We start from the raw sequence: 19,161 nt of genomic DNA, 5'->3' as shown, positions 1-19,161 counted from the left end.
GGTTACAAAAATTTTCTCCTGGGAGTTCCCTTCATGGCTCAGCAGTTGACAACCCAACTGGTCTCCACGTGGACACAGATTCGATCCCTGGCCTCGCTCAGTGGGTTAAGGATCCGGCGTTGCCATGAGCTGTAGTGTAGGTTGCAGATGAGGCTCAGATCCTGTGTTGCTGTGGCTGTGACATAGGCTGGCAGCTGTGGCTCAGATTTGACCCCTAGCCTGGGAATTTCCATATGCTGCGGGTGCAGCCCTAAAAAAGCAGGAAAAAAAAAATCTCCTATATTTTCTTTTGGAAGTTTTACAGCTTTAGGTTCTATCTTTAGATGAATGATCCAGCCTGAGTTAATTTGTTTTGCATTTATTGAATAGGCACAAAGTTCATTTTTTCTTTCGCTTATTGATCTCTGATTGTTCCAGTACCATTTGTTGAAAAGACTGTTCTTCGTTTACTGAATTGTCTGTGCACCTTGTCAAGAACCAGTTGTGTGGATGTGCATGGGTCGACTTCTGGGCTCTCTACCCTGTCCTATGCATCTGTCTGTCTTTCCTTACGCCAACAGCGTGCTATCTTAATTACTGTAGCTTTACTGTAAGCCTTGAAGATGAGATGTGAACAATATGAAAGCTTATGTTCCCCTGAAAGAGAGACTCAAGTACTTACCTAGAGAAGTGCTAATTAGGACTCTCTAGTACTAATGTGAGAAATCTCATAGGTCCACAGAAAGTTAGAGCTGGTAGCATCTTTGGAACTCATTATTCAACTCAACCAGTATTAATTGCGTGTTCGCCATGCGCTAGATTTTAAACTCGGTGCTGGGGACACAATGATATATAAAATTAGACATTCTTGTTCCCATTATGTTTATACTTTAGGAGAAGAGAGGGATAGATCACACGAAAATGTGTAATTACAAAAGTTCTCTGATGGCAAAGTTGGTTAGGGAATTGGTCTTGTCACTACAGTGGTGGCTGGGGTTGCTGTTATGGTGCAGTTTCCATCCCCAGCCTGGGGAACCTCTGCGTGCTGGGGGTACTGCCAAAAAAAAAAAAAAAAGTAGGAGTTCCCATCGTGGCTCAGTGGTTAGGAATCCGACTAGGAACCGTGAAGTTGCGGGTTCGATCCCTGCCCTTGCTCAGTGGGTTAGGGATCCGGCATTGCTGTGAGCTGTGGTGTAGGTCGCAGACACGGCTCGGATCCTGCATTGCTGTGGCTGTGGTGTAGGCCAGCAGCTGCAGCTCCGATTCAAGCCCTAGCCTGGGAACCTCCATATGCCGTGGGAGCGGCCCAAGAAATAGCTAAAAAGACCAAAAAAAAAAAAAAAAAGCATTACATGAAAAATAAATAAATCAATGAAATGTGTCATTCAAACTTCAAGCGAGTGTTCTAAAGAAAATGAATAAGCGTCTGGGAGAAGGCTGTGTCATTCTTCCTTGTGGAAGCAATCCTTACCACGCATGGTATGTGAATAGACATTTACCAGCAGATGGAAGGCAAGGAAAGACCAAACTGTGTCGGAGACTGTGCCCCCAACATCGGTATGTCTGCTGCTTCTCCTACAGGAAAAGAAGCTATTGAACAAATTTCAGCTTAGCTAAAGTTTGAACAAATTTTAAACAAATCGTAGTTGTGTACTTGGCTGTTTGTGATGAATACTGTATTTCCCAGCCCCCTTTGCCGTTGCCAGCTCAGTGAGAGAGGAAAAGAATTTGCCTTTCCTCCACCTGCATGTTGTATCGGGTCCCTCAACGGATGAGGCGATGTCCACCCGCAAAGGTGAGGGGGCTCTTCCTTTAACTAGAGTCCAGCGCACGTCTCCTTCCAGAAACAACTAGAAATAGTGTCTTGGGAGTTCCCGCCGTGGCTCAGCGGTTAATGAAACCGACTAGCATCCATGAAGATGCAGGTTCGATCCCTGGCCCCACTCAGTGGGTGACAGATCTGGCGTGGCCGTGAGCTGTGGTGTAGGTTGCAGATGTGGCTCAGATCCCGTGTGGCTGTGGTTCTGGTGTAGGCCAGAGACTACAGCTCTGATTCAACCCCTAGCCTGGGAACCTCCATATGCCTCGGGTGTGGCCCTAGAAAGACAAAAAATAAAAATAAGATAAAATAAAATAAAATGATGGACTTCTGTGCATGACACACACATAAACAGGAAGCCATCAGGACACTCAGCCGGGAGCAGAGATTTGCCCCTGCTTGCAGCTCTGCCCGACCTGGGGAAGAGGCACGGATGTCAGAGTGACCCCGACTCCCGGGCAAGCTGCTCTGAACACCACGCAAAGTCAGGCCGCCCTGAGGGCTTGCAATGAGTGGAAATCAGTTACGTCAAAGCAAGTCGTTCACTCCTTTCCCGGAGCTGTTTACTCACACCGCCAGGCGCATGGATCCTGCACGGGGTGCTCATACTCCACTGGGTGCTGAGGACTTGCAGAGCACAAGAGGGCTGCGAACAGGGACGTCAGAGAGGTAAAGAGCATCTTTAGAGGGCAGGGTGGTGAGGGCGGTGAGCGCCCAGGGCCCGTGGGATGTCTCAGGAGAAAGAGGTCTGCCCGCTTCGCAGGGTTCGGGGGCTCCTATTGGCGGCTGGGTTGGAGCAGCAAGTTTAGAGGCTTCTCTTCAAGGCCTCCTGCTTTTCAGTTCGTCGCCTGCCTGGTCAAAGAGGGTGAGCAAGTGTATGGCCATCTGTGCCTTCCTTTGTCCTCTTCTTCCGTCGTCTCATCAATGTCTCTGAGCCTGACCTTCCCGCCTCCCTCTTGTAAGGACTCTGTGACGGCATCTAGGGCCCGCCAGAGAATTCGGAATCATCTCCCCACCTCAATGTCCTTAACTTCATCACATCTGCAATGTGATGTGTATTTTCTTTATGTTCTTGTCTTTTTTTTTTAGGGCCACACCCTAGGCACATGGAGGCTCCCAGGCTAGGGGTTGAATCAGAGCTATAGTCACGGACCTACACCACAGCCACAGCAACACCAGACCCCAGATCTGAGCCGCGTCTGCAACCTACACCACTGCTCACGGCAACACCGGATCCTTAACCCACTGAGCGAGGCCAGGGATGGAACCTACGTTCTCACGGATACTCATTGGGTTTGTTTCTGCTGAGCCACAACAAGAACTCCATGCTGTATATTTTACATGGATGCAAGGTAGATGCCTAAGAGCAACCCTTCTTGGAAGTTCTCTTGGACAGGAGATAAGGAAGTTTTCAAAGGCCTCTTGCTGAAAAGCAGCCAGTCTGCAAAATACAAGTAAATACAGAATGTTGACAGTAATAAAGCCAATAAATAATGAGGGAGTTCCCGTCGTGGCTCAGTGGTTAATGAACCCGACAAGGAACCATGAGAACTCGGGTGCCATCCCTGGCCTCGCTCAGTGGGACCTGTGTTACAGCATCTTTAGTCGCAATGAGCCCAAGCGCCCATGGACAAAGGAATGGATAAAAAATGTCATGTGTACATAGGATGGACTAGCACTCAGCCCTCGAGAGAAGGACATTCTGACCCATGCCACAGCGTGGAGGAACCTCGAGGACATTAGGCTAAGTGAGATAAGCCAGGCACACAAGAGCAAAGGCCATATGATTCCCCTCACTGGGGTACATAAAGCAGTCAGATCACAGAGACAGAAAATAGAGTGATGGATGCCAGAGGCTGAGGGGTGGAGAGTGGGGAGTTAGTATTTAATGGGGACAGAGTTTTAGTTTTGTAAGGGTTTTGGAGTGAGATGGCGGCAGTGGTTGAGAAACAATGTGAATGAACTCAATGCTTGAAAATGATCAAGACGGTAAATGTGACGTTGTGTGTATTTTACTACAATTTTTAAAAATTAATAAGGAAGAAAAGAGAGGAAGGAAGGGAAGGAGTGAGGAAGGGAGGGAGGAAAGAAGGAAAGAGAAGGAAAGAGAAAGAAAGGAAGAAAGGAAGAAAGGAAGAAAGGAAGAAAGGAAGAAAGGAAGAAAGGAAGAAAGGAAGAAGGAGAAAGTAGAAAGAGAAAGAGAAAAGAAAGAAAGAAAGAAAGAAAGAAAGAAAGAAAGAAAGAAAGAAAGAAAGAAAGAAAGGGTAACCCCGATAATTCTCTGGAGAGTGGAGAGCTGAATAACTCTTACAAGAGGGAGAAGCATCTGGGTCAGCATGTGCAAAGGTGGAGAGTCGGGTGCAAAGGTGGAGAGTCGGGTGCAAAGGTGGAGAGTCGGGTGCAAAGATGGCCAGTCGTGCCAGTCAGAGCAGAGTGGCCGGAGACCCGCTGGGGAGCTGCGGTGGGTCTGGCGGGGAAGTGGCAAGGAAGAGGAGTTGGGAGGATGCTGGTGAGTTGCCTCCTGAGCCGTCTCCCCCGTCTGTCTGTGCTGTCCTAAGACTCTAACCCTGCCAGCCCCAGGTGGGCTGAGTGTGTCTCAGAAACCCAGGGCGTCTTCCCAGAGTCAGTCCTTCCCCATTCCCACCCCAGGATCAAAGCGAGCCTCCCCTTCACAGGGACACTGTGTTTACTTCCTCGATTTCCTCATGACCTACTTTCTCATCTCTGCGCTGCATCCCTGCTCTCCCAACAACGCCTTCATCCCGCTCCTGCTGTGTTGGAAGGATAAGATGCTGACCTTCCAGTCCAGATGGTGGCCCTTGGGCCGCTTGTAGCTCCTCACGCTGGTGGGAGCCTGGCCAGGCCTGAGCTCCCTGTCAAACCTCACCCAGTGGCTGCAGGAAGTCCCCAAGACCCCGTGGGGGCTGGTGTCCCTTTGTTGTTCCAGTCCCTACCAACAAGGACTGTGTCCAAGCCAGAGGACTCAGCCCCAAACCAAGTGGGTCTTCTTTCAGCCCTTTTGAGAAAAAAAAAAAAAAATTTCATTTTTGTTTCTAATTCTAAGCAATGCACCACATAGTCAATGCAGAAATCTGGTACTACAGAACATTAAAAAATTAAATCAAAAATTATTGATGGTGCCTCACCCAAGGAGGAGAATTATTTGCATTTTATGAATATTCTCTTCTTTCTCTTTCAATGTGTTTACATCTAAGTTACGTGGTAATGTATTTTATTATTGATATGTTTATACATACAACTGTATAACACATATGAATAATGTAAGTAATACTAAACATTACATAGTATATTTGCTCAACACAGCTTACAAGGTAAGTTGTCTTCCTTTTTCAGTTAACGGTATGTCGTAAATATCTCTCCTGGCCATGAATCGCTCTCCTACAACGTCCCTTTAAATGACTGTATCATATGTCCTTCCTTGGGTATTCCATTCTCCTGGGTTTCATCACCTGGGGTCCACAGGCTCCGGAGGACTCACAGGGAACCATAGGTTCCCTCCTGGAATTTTAAATTTTGTGAGCTTATGAGTAGAAGCAGTGAGGGGGAGCTATTAGGGAAGGATTTCCCAACAAGGGTAAAGAGCCTGGGCAAGGGTGCAGAGGGCCGAGGGAACCGGTTTCAAGCATCTGGGGTGACCTAGGGCTAGCATGTATCTTACTCAATAAGCTTTAGTGGGAAACGAGTTTCTGCTGCTAGAGTGAGAGTCCGGACAAGCTGTCAACTTCCTTCCTCCTCCAGTACAACTCTCCTGTGTTGATTGAGATGGAAGTGTTTTTGTGGCTATTATTCACCTCTGCAGAGTAATAGCCAATGCTCCAAGACTCCACGAGAAGGCTCCTATCTAGTAGATCTTGGTCTGGGTTCTCCAGTGGGGCATTGCTCCAACACCATCCTGCCCACTGGTGGAGGGGGAGCTGAAGCGGAATTGTTGAACTGTGAGGGCACCTCAATAAGAAATAAGCCTATCCCTGCAGAATGCCCCTCTCCGCATCTGCCACTCAGGAGGCAACTCAACAGTGTTTCTGAGGAGTTTAAGGGACATGATTGACCCAGAAATGAGCTCAGGCAAAGTCTGTACCTGTGGACCGCGTTCGGGGCCAGGCTGGTGGATGAGAATTGGTTGCCCTCACCTGCCTCGTCATGCCTGCTAGGCCTCAGAGAAGGAATGTGTAGGGGATTTGGGAACTGGTCTTCATGGGTGGACCAAAAAAGGCTCCAGTTTCTCCTCAGAGACATTACGGGACCTCCCTTTTGGCAAGAAGAGGTTATAGGAACCAAAGGTAAGAGTGAGCTATGGCGTAGAAAGAATGTAATGAATATTGGCATCAACCTACCTAAGGGGGAAAAAAATGGGAACCAGAATGGGTGTGTTGAGATCCAACTCTCAGGCTCTCAAGGGCTCCACATCTGGAGACCATTGTAATTACTACCAAGACTTTTTTTTTTTTTTTTTGTCTTTTTAGGGCCACACCCTAAGAAGTTCCCAGGCTAGTGGTTGAATTGGAGTTATATCTGCCAGTTTACACCACAGCCACAGCAACACGGGATCCAAGCCACATCTACAACCTACCCCACAGCTCACAGCAACGCCGGATCCTTAACCCACCAAGCAAAGCCAGGGATCAAACCTGCCTCCTCCCTCTTGGATACTAGGCAGTCTCGCTACCAACGAGCCATGGTGGGAACTCCTACCAGGACCATTTTTGAGCCACCCAGGTGGGGGTGATTCTGAGAATAAAGGTGATTCTGAGGTCAAGTTTTCCATGAAGTATCCGAGCTGGGCAAGACAATCCCGGACACAGCTTAGCACAGGAAATCTGGTTCAAGTTCTGATTCTGTCATTTACCAGCTATGTGACCCTGGACAAGTCACTTCCTTTTTGTGGGAGTCAGTTTCCTAACGTGTACAACAGAGATTGAACTGGTTCCTTAATGAGGGTTCTGGCTCAAGAACTCAAGTTACCTTTGTTCTAGAAGTTGTGGTTCAGTCGGTGATGCACAATACCCACCAAGAGGAGACCTATTGCTTTCATGACCATTACTAAAAATTCACCTTGACATTCAGTCTCTCTATCTTTCTGCAGGACCAATGTGCCGTCTCCAAACAACCCCATGTACCATGATTTATCTTCCCAAAGCTCTGGCTTATACTGACTCTAACACTTAGATTTCTCCTAAATCTCTACTGTCATTGCTTCCCTCCACCACCCCAATAAGTTCCTTTGATGTGCTATTCCCTGCCAGTTCTGTCGGACAGATGTTTGTTGTGCGGCTGTTGATTTGCAGCAGTAGCTAGGAAGACCCAGTATCCCACCTGGACCCTGTCTGCATTCCATCTCAAGTATGCCCATTGCCGTTCCAATGGCCACCCACATCATGGCCCCTCTACATGGTCCCAAAGTTCTCCCACCCTTTGCTTCAACGTTTCCATCTTTAGGAATGGAATGGAGGGGGGGATAATTGCCGTTTTGGACAGCCCTCCCCTTCACCTGAGATGCTTTGAAACGTGTTTGAACTCTGACCTGAACTTGAACTCTGGTTCTCTGTACCATTTCTCCCTTGGCATTAGTCTACACATAAGGAACAAGTCTAATTCCCCATCCACATGACTAACTCCCCACATGTTGGCACCCAGCATTTATGTCTCTTCGAGGCTTCCCTTCTCTAAGCAAAGTAGCCCTAACATCTTTAGCTCTTCTTCATCTGAATGGTTTCCAACCTTTCACCCTCCCAGTTGATGCCCTCCAAATGTGCTCCAGTTTCTCTGTGTCCCTCCTCAAGTGTTTCTTGGAACTGAGGGCAGAGCTCCAGATGCATTTGGCCTGAGCTGGGCAGGATTTGCTGCTTTTGATGCAGGCTGAGATTGCCTTTGCTTTTTGGCAACCACATCACACCAGTGCCTCACACTGATTTGCAAGCAACTGGAAGTCAACAGCATTTTTTTTTTTTTCCTCCCTGAACATGTGCTCTTGTTAAGTCATTCTGTATTTGTATGGCGAATCTTTTTGGAGCCACGTACAGAATCATATATATGTCTACCCAAGAGCTCCTTCTGTACGTTCAGACCTTGTCCTAGTCTGCTGAGGTTATTCGGAATCCCAAGTCGGTCATCCAGCTGTCCCTCTGGCTTTGGATCAACAGCCAATTTGATCCGCATGCTTTCCAGAGCTTCGTCCAAGTCATTGATAAAAATGTTGACCAGAACCGGACCAATGATATAACCCTGTGCTACTAGAAATCTTTCTTGGGGTTAGAGATCACACAGTGATGGCCCAGTTGCCAAATACAGCCTGCAGATGTGTTTTCTTTGGCCTGCGTGGTATTTTCTTTCTTTCTCCTTCTTTCTTTTCTTCTTTTTTTTTTAACTTTGAATCAGTGGCCAACATCTGGATTTCAGCTTCTCCTGAGAGATTGAATCTATCCCAACACTGGGTTCCCATTCCAGCATGGCCACAAGCAGCTGGCGTGGCCAAAGAAGCTCTGTGTGGTTGCGTGGGTTGTGGACTGCACATCCCACCTGAATGTGTAGAGAGACTGCTTCAGCTGTTAGGTGAGACGTAGGCTCTCCATTTGGTTTCTGTCCCTGTCACTTCGTATTATCAAGTACGCTGCCCAGTCCTACTCTTTGATGATACCTGTCTCAACTCCTGAAGGCACGGAGCTGGCAGTGCCCCCTCCCCATTTGTCAGTGCTCTTTGAGTATAATCTGTCAGCTAGTTACAAATCCACCTAATTGTACCATCTCCCAGGCCGTAGACTCTCCCTTGGATTATATGAGAGGTCTTGCCCAATGTTGTACAAAACTCAGTTTTCAGGGTTCCCTGCACCTCCGTGACTTACCACATTTTTAAGACTCTGGAAGATGAAATTGAGATCAGCTTGGCCGGTTGTGGTCTTGGGAAACTTTTCTAATTCTTAACCATCATGCTTTACCTTTCTAAGTGCATATCAGCTGCCCTTTAAAACATGGCTTTTGGCGTTCCCGTTGTGGCGCAATGGTTAACGAATCCGACTAGGAACCATGAGGTTGCGGGTTCGGTCCCTGCCCTTGCTCAGTGGGTTAAGGATCCGGCGTTGCCGTGAGCTGTGGTGTAGGTCGCAGACGCAGCTCGGATCCCGCGTTACTGTGGCTCTGGCGTAGGCCGGTGGCTCCAGCTCCGATTCGACCCCTAGCCTGGGAACCTCCATATGCCGCAGGAGCGGCCCTAGAAAAGGCAAAAAGACAAAAATGAATGAATAAATAAAACATGGCTTTTACTAACACTTTAGGACTTCACCTGGAATTGGTAGTGACTCCTCAAAGCGAGCGTGCACGAAGACACCTCTCCGTTGTGGCCACCAGGAGTCTATTTGGCCTATGCTTACTTTTCAGGTCCTTTTGTGGTGCTCCGTGATGTCTGGTTTGCCATCATTTTCACAAGTCCCCTTGTCATCTCTGGAGGAGAACCATCCCAGGCCATCTGAAGTCCGTGACTATTCGAGAGCTTCAGTTCTTTTTTTTTTTTTTTTTTTTTTTTAACCAGTGTCCATCCTACTCTATTCAGTCTGGTTATTCTCTTCCCAGAGAGAGAAATCCAGACAGAGAAGCAAGAGGAGCTGAATTTCCTTTTCCATTGAAAAAACTGTACCATTAGACTCAAAATGCAGGCCCACCACTTCTTTGACTGCTTAAGAAAAGGAAAGCCCTTTATATGGTTGTAGGAGAGATGGGGAGATGCCCACCAACCATCCATACTTTCCCTTTCATGCTGGAAGGGCTGCCCTGCCAGACACTGTATTTCCAGGTCCTTTTGCATCTAGGTGGTTCCGTATAATGAATTCTTTCTACTGGACTGTGGAGGAAGGGATGGACATCATTTCCAGGCTAAAGAGCTCAGAAGATGAATGGTCTTCCTCACCCCCCTTTTCCCCCCCGCCGCCAGCTCATGGCCCAGGACTCTAAGACCCTGGCAGAGGGTACAGACAAGAGGTGGGAGGGGCCTGGGTCCCCGCGTCACCATGTGGAAGGCCACCTGCCCGTCGAGACACCCTCCTAAAACATGACTGTGAAAGTGGCATGAATGATCTTCCACCACTGAAATGCTGTACTCTGTTGGTTTCCGTGGCTGGCCCTGCCCAAACTCGTACCATCCTCCTAAGTACTTTTCAGCTGGCAGACATCATTTTCCAAATTTGGACTACTTCGGTATCTTTGTCCTTGTAAATTTTTTCCCATTTTTTGTCACTTGTGCCCTTGGGGAGCCTCGGCTCTCCCGACCCCTCCTCTGCAGCTCGTCTTTTGAGACCTTCCCTTCTGCTTTTCTTCCTCCTTCGGACCCCTTTGCATTGCATTGTCAGAACCACATGTTCCTGAGCTCCCAGCTCTCTGGAAGCTGGTTTCTGCCACAGCCGTTGCTATGGAATTGTGTACAAGACTCCAAAACGGGACACCTGGACCCTCTCCCTGACCTCACACAGCCCTTTGGAACCTCTCAGATGGACGACAGGAATGATTCCTGAGACTGGGTATTAGCTCACATAGCACCAGATGCCAAAGAAGCCCCAAGATATGCAAGAGCTTAGGTGAAATAGACGGTTGTTACTTACTTACATAAAGTCAACCCGGGTTTGCCTAATTAGAGAAGGCTTTCCTCTAATTCGGGAACCCAGTCTCCTTGCATCTTATGGTTGTGCCGCCATCTTTAACACCTGGCTTCCCAGATGTGTCCACGGCCACAGCTTCTGCATTGCCCCACCTATGAAAGAGTATGGCAGCTGCCTAGTTGTGGGCCCAGGGAGAAAAGAGGGAGTCAGTAGCTGGTCAGACTCTGCCACAAAGTGTAAGATGCCTTATACTTTGGAAATCACTTTCATGGATGTTAACTCAGGCTTTTCTCGATTTGGTCCCTCAAGAGTGTATGTGTTAAGCCTTTATTGGGTGCTAAAGAGTTTAAGATGTAAGGGGTCTCCTGTGCCCCTAACATTCCCCCTAGAAGCACTCATGGGGACTTCTCTGCTCCCCTGTTCATCCAACTTAAGGACCCCCTGGCTGGGCTGATGGAAGCTCTGCTGTTACCAAAGTAGTGTCAACTTCCACATCATGGAATTCTTTTCCCCAAAATTCATCCTGTGTACAAGCAACGTGGGTTACAGTGGTAAACAAGAAAGACACTGTATTCAAAATAATTCCATCCAGGAGGTCCCATTATGGCTCAGCAGGTTGAAACCTGACACAGTATCCTTGAGGATGTGGGTTTGATCCCTGGCCTCGCTCAGTGGGTTAAGGATCTGGGATTGCCATGAGCTGTGGTGTAGGTCGCAGATATGGCTTGGATCCCAAGTGGGTTAAGGATCTGGGATTGCCATGGCTGTGGCATAGGCGACAGCTGCAGTTCTGATTCGACCCCTAGCCCAGGAATGTCCATATGCCACAGGTGCAGTTCTAGAAAAAAAAGAAAAACAAAAGAAAAGAAAGAAAGAAAAAATGTCATCAAATGCCAAGGAGGCAGGGCACATGTTTGTATTCCCATCTGAAAGCTGAGTTTAAAAAGCTGCCTGAAGTTGTACTGTAGTCAGTGGCAGACAAGGGCTGGGGTATAGGTCACTCAAGACCTGCTTTCCACAGCAATGACAATAAATGGCACGTAGCTGAGTTAGCTTTCATGCTTCCTGCTCTTTTGTGTAAATGAGTTCAAGTCTGCGGGCCTGACATCAGAAGGAAACTCAGCTTTGGGGAAGAAACACTCTAAGAAACAGGAAAATCTAGATCTTGTCCCTGATACTGTATTAGGTTGGCAGGGGGGTGCCACCCCCGCCTTCTCTGCTTGAGGATGATGGAGGCTGAGTGGTAAGGGGGGGAGGGCACTCTCCATCCAGGGCCTCCCGAGCGAGCGGCAATCACACCTCGCGGCTTGGCCCCACCGCTTGGCCTCTTTCAGTCTGGTGAGTTTCTCCTCCCAGACATTCGCGCTATGGATTCATTGGCGTCCTTCTGAACAAAGCCCCAAACATTTGGTTTGGGCTTCGTTTCTCAAGTTACCACTTACCTAATATGCTTTGGCTCTGCTTCCAAGGAACAGGGCTGCAGAGAGGACGCCATCTACCAACGTCCTGGCCCCTGGCAGGTCCAGCCAGGTTCTGCCTGGGCCAACAGTGCCAGTTACACACAGAGCTTGTTGGGCAACTGGCCATGGAAGTGGCTCCCATCTGGGCCTTTCCCAGGCTGCTCCAGAGCAGAGAGAGATGGGCTGCATGGCTTCATAAAATCACTGCAGACGTGGAGAGATGGAGCCAATGGGTTTGCTTTCGAGATGGGTGAGGCTTTCAGGACTCATCTGGGCAGAATGGATGAACATTCCCTTGGACCAAACATCGGATGTTTATTTTATAACCATTTTTAGAATCTTGCACCATGTAAATTAAGTTTATTGTAAAACATTTCGAAAATAAAAGAACTAAAAATCCTGTCTGTCAGCACCCCGTGGGTATCATTACGCTTCATATTTTGGTCTCTACTGTGGACTGATGGGTTTCCCCTCCCCTCCCCCTCCCCTATATTCCTGTATTGAGGCCCTAAGCGCCAGTGTGACTTAGTTTGAGATGGCCTTTTAGGTGATTAAAGTTAATCGAAGTCCTAAGGCATAAGGGCTGGTCCTATTTCAACTGGCGGCCTTCGGAGATCGATGAAGAAAAGAGGGCTCCTTCCTCCACCCATGCCTGCCCGCACGCGCCCGCCGAGGAAAGGCCGTGTGAGGTCACAGGGAGAAGGAGGCCGTCTGCAGCCCAGGAGGCGAGCCCTCACCAGACGCATAATCAGCAGGTACCTTGACCTGGACCTTCCCAGCCTCCGGAACTGTGAGAAATTAATTTCTGTGGTTTAAGCCACCTGGTCTTCTGGTACTTTGAACGGCAACCCAAGGAGACTCACACAGTCTTGATACCCTTCTTTTTCTGTGAGTGTTGATTTTTATTTACTAAAATATGAAATCTTACGTAGAGCTTTCTTCATTGCTCGCTTATCTTAATTATATAATAGGAATTGTGTCCTGTGTCATTAAGGATTGTTTCATATGTCGCATGTGATGGCTGTAACATATTTATTATAGAGTATTCACTGGTATGGATCTGCTACAAATTATTTAAGTGATGTTTCATTTTTTTGGACAAGTAGGTTGTTTCAATGTTTTCACTCTTATAGATGGTGCTACAAGAACCCTACGTCTCACCTGGGCTCTGGAACTCACTGGCTCTGCGTTTCAGCTTCTTCACCTGTAAAATGGGGATCATGAAAGAACCTGCCACCCAGAGATATTGAAATGACAACTCAAATAAAGATCTTATAACAGGAGTTCCAGCGATGGCAGAGTGGGTTGAGCATCTGACTGCAGGTGTTCTGGTTGCCGCAGAGGTGTGGGTCCGATAACCAGCCTGGCACAGTGGGTTAGAGGATCCAGGGCTGCCGAAACTGTGGCTCAGATTCAATCCCTGGCCTGGGAACTTCCATATGCCATGGGGGCAGCCATTAAAGAAAAAAAAAAAAAAAGGAGCTTAGAACAGGGACAGGCACAGAGTAAATGCTCAATAAATAACGGAGCAGATTAAGAGCTGTCTCAAGGCTTCCCCAGATCCTTGCAATTCAGGTGAGCTAAGCCTTCCCTTCTATAGAATGGTTGCAGCAAAGTCTCTCCTAGCCCCCTCCTCTCCTTCCTCTTTTGCCCACAGTTAGTGGGCACTTCCATCAGCATGAAGGCGCTGGTACCCGGAACCACGTGAGGGCTACAGAACTGTGGGGAGCCACCTCCATGCCTTTTCATGCCCCCATCAAATATTAGGCTCTTAAGAAAGAAAAACAGACTGTCCCCAAAGAGGAGGGAACAATAAAAATGGATCTGTGGTTAGTATTGGAAGAAATTTAACCCAAGTGTGCTGAATAAGGGAGTGTATTTCTTGTCCAGGAGACTCCAGTTGGAGATCCTGGTGTTCCAAATGAAGCCCTGTTTTCCTCTTTACTATTATTATTTATTGTCTTTTTGGCCACGCCCACATCGTGCGGAAGTTCCCAGGCCAGGGATCGAACCCTCTCCACAGTAATGACAACACCAAGTCCTTAACTGCCAGGCCACTGGGGAACTCCTCCTCTTTTTTATTAATAGCAGTTCCATCTCTAAAAGAAAGAAGAGAGTGGAGAAAAGAGCGGCAGCCTCACTCCCGCAACAAAGAAAGGAATCCAGATTTCAAAACACTCAGACTTATTGCTCTTTCAAAAGGCAACTTCAGAAAACTGTCCACCCCTCCATCAAAGCACGGAGCTGTTTGAAGCCACCCCCTTCCCAAGCCTACCTGCTGATTATTCAGGAAAATATTATATTGACATGACTCCTTAGAATAGAAAGGCTTTGCAGTGCTTGGGCACAACCCTAGGACTATCTTGCACCCACACATGATTAAAAATTTAGATGGCTAAACTTTGAAACAATCAAATGCATTAGAAGCTTCTTAATGAGCCGCTATCTGAACTAAAGCACTGCAAACTTCAGAACAGTGCTTCTGTGGAAATTCCGTCGTCTTTGATCCGGTAAAGTCACGGCGGGGTGGATTTATTTCAAGTTTATTTTTTTGGCATACTGGTCCTCCCGAAATATTGGGAGATATCTTTCTTAGCAAGATGTGGGAGAAAACAATGGTGCCGTCTCTTTCATTTATCTGCAATTTGACAGGAGTGCAGTTTATTAACTTGAAAAGAGGCAGAGACATTATCTGAAGCCTGGAGACTCTAGTGGGGATTGCCTTCTTTTTGTACCAGTGGGAGTTGGCGACATTTTGAACCTGCTCACCATTAAATGCCTTCCCGAGTGGTGGAAAAGCCTTTAAAGAGAAAGCCGATGCATTTATGATGTAAATTTGTTATTTTGACAGTCTTTGAAATCTGTCATATTCACATCCAATTTAATGCCTTGCACACACAAAAAGTCCCTTTTCTTTTAAAACACTTTTAAGATTTTCAAAGCCATTTTCATGTAGCAAACTATTGTTATACCTAATATATCCTGAAAGTATTTTAGCAGAGGAACGTATAGGATTCTGTTTTAAGTCATGTCGAGTTTTAAAACATGGCAGTCTTCAAATACACTTTGACCAGGCTGTCTCTTTTTGATTAGTTAAAAGCTGTTCTTGATTTCCATGTACACAGATAGCCAGCACATATGCATCTATAGGTTGAGGCAATTGTTTAGCATAACAGAAGTTGGCCTTGCGAGTGGTCACGTATGTTGTTGCATATTTCGGGTAGCAGAATCTTCTGGACCATTGAGTAATAGACCTATGGGCTCTCCAAAACATAGCAGAAACCCTGGGGCACTGGGTCGCCACCAAGGACCATTTTGCCCTCCAGGAGAAATGAAGCAATGTCTAGAGACATTTTTGATGGTCATAGCTGGAAGGGAGGTGCCATGGTGTCCAGAGAGAAGGGCCAGAGATGCCGCTAAGCATCTTGGGATGCAAAGGTCAGCCTCTCACAGCGATCCATGCACAAACCTCACTAGTGATGCGGTTGAGAAGCGCTACTGCTTTCCTAGCTGAGGACATATGAGCAGCAGGGCTGCTGGCGGAGATGGGAGGCCTGAGCACAGCGAAACCTGACAATGCTCAATGCAAACGGATCCATCCGACAATCTGGTTAAAAAAAGAAAAAGGCAGGGAGTTCCTGCCATGGCACAGTGGGTTAAGGATCCCGTGTTCTCACTGCAGCAGCTTGGGTCACTGCTGTGGCATGGGTTCAATCCTTGGCCCAGGGAACATCCATGTGCTGCAAGTGCAGTGGGGGTCGGGGGAAGAGAGGGGGAGGCCAGATACAAACTCCCCAAGCACAGCACTCCGGGACTAACCTCCTCATTAGGGAGAGTGAGGCGGGCAGACAACAAGCAACTGAGTGAAGAAGCAAACAATTCAAATGTCCGCTAGGGATGAGCGCTCTGCCGAGACTCAGAACAGGGCGATAGAGAGGGGGCCAGGAGCTGCGTTAAGTTGCAAGGTCTGGAGGGGTCTGTTTAAACTGAGATCTGGACAAGAAGAGACCAGCCCTGGGGGAAGTGGCAATCCAGGTCAACATCAGATCTAGTGCAAAGGCCCTGAGGCAGGAATGAGCTTGAGAGGTCCCCTGGTGGCTCAGTGGGTTAAGGATACAGCATTATAACTGCTGTGACTCAGGTTGCTGCGGTGGCTCAGGTTCCATCCTGGCCCAGGGAATTTTTCTCATGCCAAGGGTGGAACCAAAAAAAAAAAAAAAAGGGAATGAGCTTGAGGATGTTCTGGGGTTGGGAAAGAAAGCCAGAGAAGTTGGGCTGCCGTGGCCCAGAGGGAGAGTGATGGGAAGTGGAGTCAGATTCTTAGCAGTGCAGGTGCTTTGCATGCCATGGTAAGAAAGGTGGGGCTTATTCTAAACACAAGAGGAAGGCTTCGGAGAACTTTAAGCAAGTCAGCCACACAATCTGGTTTATGTTTCAATGAGATCACCTTGTCAGCAGCTAGAGGATGGATAGCGAGGCGGCAAGAGTGAGAAAAGGGAGCACAGGCAGGCAGTAGTGGCGGATGCATGTGGCCGTGGTGAAGGGGGAGGGAGGGAGGTGGTTCCTGGATAGGTTGGCTGAACTTGCCGATGGATTAGATGTGGCTGATGAGGAGCAGAGAGAAATCAGGGAGCAGCTCCCAGACTTGGGGCTTAAGCAAATTGGTTCAGAGAGTTGGGGGTGGTTGCAGGAGAGCGTAGGAAATCGGGGGCTCCGTTTCACCTTCGTGAAGTCTGAGGTGGCTCCATCCCTGCAGAGGTATCATTCATTCGATGAGGCAACATGCCTGGGGGTCCAGGAAGAGAGAACCACACACTGGCCATCCTTGACCTATCAGTGGTACTGATGTCATCGCTTAGGGCTGGACAAAAGTAAGGGACCAACATGGAGAGGGAGGGGGTTGCAAAGGCAAGGAGCAGAGAGGAGAAAAATCAGGAGAGGGGCAGAAGAAGATGCTACCAGTAGAAGGGAGTGGTGACTGATGTCTCTGAGGTGGCCACCCTGCACCGAGAGCTGGGGAGGATCCTGCCACACAATCCCTCTGGGTACCAGGAGAGTAAAGATGCTCAGCCAATGACAGAATCCTGGCCAATCAGAGCAGCCCTAGGGCTTACGGCAAGTGCAGGGTCTCAGAAACCCTCTGCTGTGCCAGACATTAACTTTTTCGTGCCTGAATTGTGGGGGAGTCCAGGAAGTCTGGGCGTGTGGGAGAGAGAGGGAAGCCAATTGGAGCAGCAGGTAGCATTCAGAGGATTAGAGGCTGTGGCTGTTTATCCACCCATTTACCCAGTAGCTCAATATTTTTGCCACCAGTGCTAGTACGGACCACAGTCCTGCATATGTGATATTGACCACTGTCAGGGAGGTTTTGTTTGTTTGTTTGTTTGTTTTGTTTTGTTTTAGGGCCACACCTGCAGCATATGAAAGTTCCCAGGCTAGGGGGCCAAGCGGAACTGCAGCTGCTGCCCTATGCCACCGTCACAGCAATGCCAGATCCAAGCCAAGTCTGCGACCTACACCACAGCTCTTGGCAACACCAGACCCTTAACCCACTGGGCGAGGCCAGGGATCGAACCCGCATCCTCATGGATACTAGTTGGGTTTGTTACCACTGAGCCACAATAGAAACTCACCATCAGTGTTTTTGTGAGTCTGGTCATCATTAGAAGCCCCTAGGGTCTTCCTAAAAATACAGCTGACTGAGTTCCACTTTAGACCACGCACAAAAGCCTCTGTGGCAGCGCATCGAGCAAGCTCTTTGGTGATTTGGACGCCTGACAAAACTGAAGAACGTAGAGGAAAAATGTGGAGGAAAAGTCCTATGCGATTGAAGGACTTTCTAAACTGGAAGGTGGGTGCCATTCCCAGTGTCCGGCTGGGCACTCCCGTCAGTGGGATTGGGGTGGGGGCTGGGTGAAGGGGGTTCGAGTTCGTTTCTGATTGAATCCAAACCTCATCTTTTTCAAGCCAGCCTTCCATCCAAACAAACCTTCTCAGGTTCGCTAATCCCTATTACCTAGTGGATTTCAGCTGGATCCGCACTTCTTTATCAGCTGGCAAGACATTTTCATCTCATATGGAGGTCTTGCTGCAGTTCAGCTTCAAAGTAGCAAAGCCAAGACGGCTGGAGACAGAATTTCAGAGAGTGTTTACAGATGCCTTATCACCGAAGTGGTGGGAGGCAACGCCAGGAAGGGTGGTGGGGGGTCGGGGGGCTCGGGTGAAGGAACTGACTTCTCCAAAGCAGTTCAGAGCCAGCCTAATCTGTTGAGGAAATCAAACAGTAGCTTAAAAGATCTCTCCTATAAAGAGGGAAATTAAGTTTTCTGCCTTGTCAGTCATCCAAGATCTAGGCTGGTGGTTTCTAATGTGTAGAATTGTCCTTTACGGGGTGCTAATGACAGGATTCTGGAAGCAGGTGGGTGAGGGTGTGCAAACACACACTCGTGCACATATCGTCTCGTGTATGCGGGTATGGGTATGTATGCATGTGAGTGGGTGTCTGCATAATTAGGAGGATAAAAGGCCTTGCTCCGACGGCGCTGCAGAGGGAAAATGCTCACTTTGGAAACCATTCGCTCTAGTTCTGAATTGAATCGGGGGTGGAGTGGGTGGCAGGGGATTGGTTTTGCCAAATTCCCTGCTAATTCCTCTAATTGCCTGACATGAGCAAGGGACAAAGCTATGTTCCTCCCCGCCCCCCCCCCCCCGAAGGTTCTGTTCTTCCCAGTTCTTCTCCCTGGAGAAGGGCAATTGAATGTCCCTGAGGCTCAACTGGCTGGGAGGCCGGTTCGGCTGGAGCTCAGAGGCACAGAGAACTTCTGGGCATGCTCAGAACTTCCTCATCCTCACCCCGTGCGCTGAGCCTGGCTCAGGGATGGAGCCTCCACATCTGGCCTTCTCCTTGGCATAAGTGAGGCCCTGGCTGCTGGAAACAGAAAAAAGAAGCAGCAGCCAGTTTAGAGCTTTGGCCGGACAGAATTGGTCCTGGTTCAGAACAGGGTATACTGCCTACACCACCATAATAGCGCTGGGGAGAGAGAGGGTACCCTGTGTCGGGCTAAACTGTGGGGCATCTCCTTTGCAGGGAGCCTACCGAATCGTGTTTAAGCAGAGGTTTATTACGGCGGGTTGGGGGATCAGTGACTGCCATTCTAGATTTTCCCACAGATGGGCTTGCCTAGTATCAGCCACTAAGCACGGGGTTTCAGGCACCTGTCGGAGCCCAGCCTCCCTCCCTCCGGAGAAATCGGGCCTGTGGCCCCAGCCAAGCCAGGGACACGGCTCCTCAGATGGTCTT

The sequence above is a fragment of the Phacochoerus africanus genome, chromosome 14 (genome assembly GCF_016906955.1).
Source record: "Phacochoerus africanus isolate WHEZ1 chromosome 14, ROS_Pafr_v1, whole genome shotgun sequence".
Lineage (NCBI taxonomy): Eukaryota > Metazoa > Chordata > Mammalia > Artiodactyla > Suidae > Phacochoerus > Phacochoerus africanus.
Note: the sequence above shows the minus strand (reverse complement) of the source record.